Source organism: Bison bison, unplaced genomic scaffold (assembly GCF_000754665.1).
Source record: "Bison bison bison isolate TAMUID 2011002044 unplaced genomic scaffold, Bison_UMD1.0 scf7180017864533, whole genome shotgun sequence".
NCBI classification, from domain to species: Eukaryota; Metazoa; Chordata; class Mammalia; order Artiodactyla; family Bovidae; genus Bison; species Bison bison.
This window is the reverse complement of record NW_011495082.1, coordinates 5709153-5713938: the sequence shown is the minus strand read 5'-3', so window position 1 is coordinate 5713938 and position 4786 is coordinate 5709153.

Sequence of the window (4786 nt, the reverse complement as noted above, 5' to 3'; positions counted from 1 at the left end):
TTTGTACAGTTCTTCTGTGTATTCTTGCCACCTCTTCTTAATATCTTCTGCTTCTGTTAGGTCCATACCATTTCTGTCCTTTATCGAGCCCATCTTTGCATGAAATGTCCCCTTGGTATCTCTGATTTTCTTGAAGACATCTCTAGTCTTTCCCATTCTGTTGTTTTCCTCTATTTCTTTGCATTGATCGCTGAAGAAGGCTTTCTTATCTCTTCTTGCTATTCTTTGGAACTCTGCATTCAGATGTTTGCATCTTTCCTTTTCTCCTTTGCTTTTCACTTCTCTTCTTTTCACAGCTATTTGTAAGGCCTCCCCAGACAGCCATTTTGCTTTTTGCATTTCTTTTCTATGGGGATGGTCTTGATCCCTGTCTCCTGTACAATGTCACGAACCTCATTCCATAGTTCATCAGGCACTCTATCAGATCTAGGCCCTTAAATCTATTTCTCACTTCCACTGTATAATCATAAGGGATTTGATTTAGGTCATACCTGAACGGTCTAGTGGTTTTCCCTACTTTCTTCAATTTAAGTCTGAATTTGGCAATTAGGAGTTCATGGTCTGAGCCACAGTCAGCTCCTGGTCTTGTTTTTGCTGACTGTATAGAGCTTCTCCATCTTTGGCTGCAAAGAATATAATCAGTCTGATTTCGGTGTTGACCATCTGGTGATGTCCATGTATAGAGTCTTCTCTTGTGTTGTTGGAAGTGGGTGTTTGTTATGACCAGTGCTTTTCTTCACAAAACTCTATTAGTCTTTGCCCTGCTTCATTCGGTATTCCAAGGCCAAATTTACCTGTTACTTCAGGTGTTTCTTGACTTCCTACTTTTGCATTCCAGTCCACTGACATACTCCTTTACCAATTTGGAATCAGTCCATTGTTCCATGTCTGATTCTAATTGTTGCTTCTTGACCTGCATACAGGTTTCTTAGGAGGCAGGTAAGGTGGTCTGGTATTCCCATCTCTTTAAGAATTTTCCACAGTTTGCTGTGATCCACACAGTCAAAGGCTTTAATGCAGTCAATGATGCAGAAGTAGATGTTTTTCTGGAATTTTTTCTTTTTCTATGATCCAACTGATGTTGGCAATTTGATCTCTGGTTCATTTGCCTTTTCTAAATCCAGCTTGAACATCTGGAAATTCTTGGTTCATGTACTGTTGAAGCTTTGTTGGAGAATTTTGAGCATTACTTAGCTAGCGTGTGAGATGAGTGCAATTGTGCGGTAGTTTGAGCATTCTTTGGCATTGCCTTTCTTTGGGACTGTAATGAGAACTGACCTTTTTCAGTCCTGTGGCCACTGCTGAGTTTTCCAAATTTGCTGGCATATTGAGTGCAGCACTTTCACAGCCTCATCATTTAGGATTTGAAATAGCTCAGCTGGAATTCCATCACTTCCACTAGCATCATCCGTAGTGATGCTTCCTAAGGCCCACTTGACTTCACATTCCAGGATGTCTGGCTCTAGGTGAGTGACCACACCATCATGGTTATCTGGGTCACGAAGATCTTTTTTGTACAGTTCTTCTGTGTATTCTTGCCACCTCTTTTTAATATCTTCTGCTTCTATTAGGTCCATACCATTTATTCCTGTACTGTGCCCATCTTTGCATGAAACATTCCCTTGGTATCCCTAATTTTCCTGAAGAGATCTCTAGTCTTTCCCACTCTATTGTTTCCCTCTGTTTCTTTGCATTGTTCACTTAGGAAGGCTCTCTTATCTCTCCTTGCTATTCTTCATTATTAGCATGATTATTAACTTTTAAATATTTGGAAATGCCATGCAGTCCTTCATGGTAAATACATACCTCGGGCCCTGCACATGTTAGGATAAGGACCGCTTCTGGGAAGTGCTTTTGCTGCTCTCCCAGCCTGCCTTTAGCTTCCACTCCTCCTGCTCCTTGACCAGTTTTAATAGCTGGGAAAAGCATCCTGTGTTGAGAGAACTTACAAGGGAGGGCTTCACACAGAATAGCTCTGGCATGAATCTGATATTGTCCCCACTTTCAAAGTCTGCATATACCCTCTATGGAATGCTTTCTATACCAAGATTTCCAACATTGCACATAGAAAGACACACAGCAGCCAGACCAGTTTTCTTTAAATGTAAAAATAAACGTTGCCAATCTCTTGCTCAGAATTGTCCAACAATTTCTCATTATATCAAATAAATCAACAGTTCTTTCCTTGGCCTCTAAATCCCACTTGGTTTGTCCCCTGGTCACATTTCTGGTCTCTTAGATGAAACACTAGTATTCTCCCCTTTACTTACTCCACTCCAGGATACTAACCTTTGTGCAATTCCCCCAAAGCAGTATGCTGCTGCCATGGAAATGTGTACTTGACATTCCCTTCAACTGGAATGTTTTTCCTCCTCATGGATCACTTCCTAGTTTCATTCTAATTTCTGTTGACATCGTAAAGGCCTCCCCTGACACTCTATCTAAATATACACTATGTGTATTATATTTTTATAGAAAGAATTTATTACTACCTCATGTTATAAATTTATTTGTCCTTGTTTATTGACAGAACGCTCTATTAAAATGTAAGCTCTACGAGGACAGGTGGTTTGTTTAGTTCATATTTGCATCTCCATAACCTAGAACATGCCTACGTACGGCTTCATATAATAGATATTCAATAAATGTTTATTGAATGAACATTTCACCCACATACTTCTTAGTCACAGATGTGCCACAGAAACATAAGAACAGATAAATCCAAGTAACCCTCTGTTGTCTGCACCTGTTACCATGGGCCCATCCAGAGCTATTATAGTTAGAACTCCAGAAGCTTTTAACAATGGAAAAATTCTAACCTATGGCTAAGGGTTCAGGCTATCTTGATACCACAGAGCCCTATTATTAGAGCATAAAGGATCTCTGTCTCATGGTTTCATCAAATTCAGTGTCAATAAGCTTTTTAATCACTTCTTGAGTTGGGATTTAGGGAGTAAAGGAACATTTTAAAAGGTACCTCTTAGAGTGGGATTGATAATAGGCATAGGATAAGGGTCAGAGGATTTTACTTTATATTCGGTGCCATTCGATACTGTCTGAATTATTTTATCTATGTGCAAAAATACCTTTTGAAATTAAGAGGAAAAGAAAGTTTACAGTAAGATAAAATAGTTTAATATCCTCTGGAAATAAATAAATATATATATATATGTTAAATGTTTTAAAAACTGCTTCTTCTCTCTCCCTCCTCATTTTCCCCTTACATATACAATAGCATCTTTGTATCTTTAACAAAAGGGCTCTAACTCTCCTGAAATACCAGGGTTCATTTTCAGTTCACTATGTCTCACAAGGAAGTTAGGGATTTCTTATTACATATCTTTTTTCTCTTTGCAAAATCAAATACTACATGTTTATATACTTGCTTCTATTTTAGACTATCCCTTCACAAATTATCTAATCAGAAAATGCAAGTACACCTTCATTGTAAATTACAAAGAAAACAATTTTAAACAGTAATATATTCCAAGCACTTTGCATTTACATGGAACAAAAGATTACAAGAATTACTGTTAATGAAAGACCACTACAAGTTTACACTAGGTAATTAACACAAAAGAAAACAGAATGCATTAATAATGACTATAAAAATAGACAGAGCTTCATATGAGAGACTTTTTTTCTAGGTGAAACCCTGCTGCTGCTGCTGCTAAGTCGCTTCAGTCGTGTCTGACTCTGTGCGACCCCATAGACGGCAGCCCACCAAGCTCCCCCGTTCCTGGAATTCTCCAGGCAAGAACACTGGAGTGGGTTGCCATTTCCTTCTCCAATGCAGAAAAGTGAAAAGTGAAAGGGAAGTTGCTCAGTCGTGTCCGACTCTTCGCGACCCCATGGACTGCAGCCTTCCAGGCTCCTCCGTCCATGGGATTTGCCAGGCAAGAGTGCTGGAGTGGGGTGCCATTGCCTTCTCCGGTGAAACTCTAACAAATACTAAATATATCACTTCCAAGAAAAAGAATCAAATATAAACTTATTTTTATTCATTTTTTGTATGTGTTCAAAACATTAAACTCTTCATCTTTTTTTATTTGAAGTATAGTTAATTTATATTAGCTTCAAGTGTACAACATAGTGATTCAATATTTTTATAGATTATACTCCATTTAAGGTTATTTCCAAACAATGGATATATTTTCCTGTGCTGTACAATATATCCTTGTTGCTTATTTATTTTATACATAGAAGTTTGTATATCTTAGTCCCATACGCCTATCTCCTCTCCCCTCTTCACTGGTAACTACCAGTTTCTTCTTTTTATCTGTGAGTCTGTTATATATAAATATGTACATACACATCTATATATATTTCTTTGTTTTGTTTTCTAGATTCCACATATAAGCGATGTCTTTCTCTGACATTTTACTTCATATGAGACTATTTATCCTAATATTTCTAATAAATTTAATTTTTAAAGTACTTTATCTCATTTTTACAAGTCAAGGAGATATATATGAATATATGTGTATGTGTGTATACTCCTATTAGCAAATTAAGAGAAAGGATAGGAAAGAAGCTCATAAAATTATTGACAGTGTTCTCTCTCAGAAGAAGAATGGAGGTAGGGGAATGATGAAGGGACACTTCCACATTTTTCTGACTATAGGTACGTACAGCTTGGTTTTTTTTAACAATGATATATAGTTATACTTTGTATAATATGTTTGTGTATATGTGAAATTAATGACTAATATTTTTAGAATGTTTTAGAGTAACTAAAACTAAATTTTAAAAGATAAATCATTTTAAGGCATTGAGAGCTTAGTAT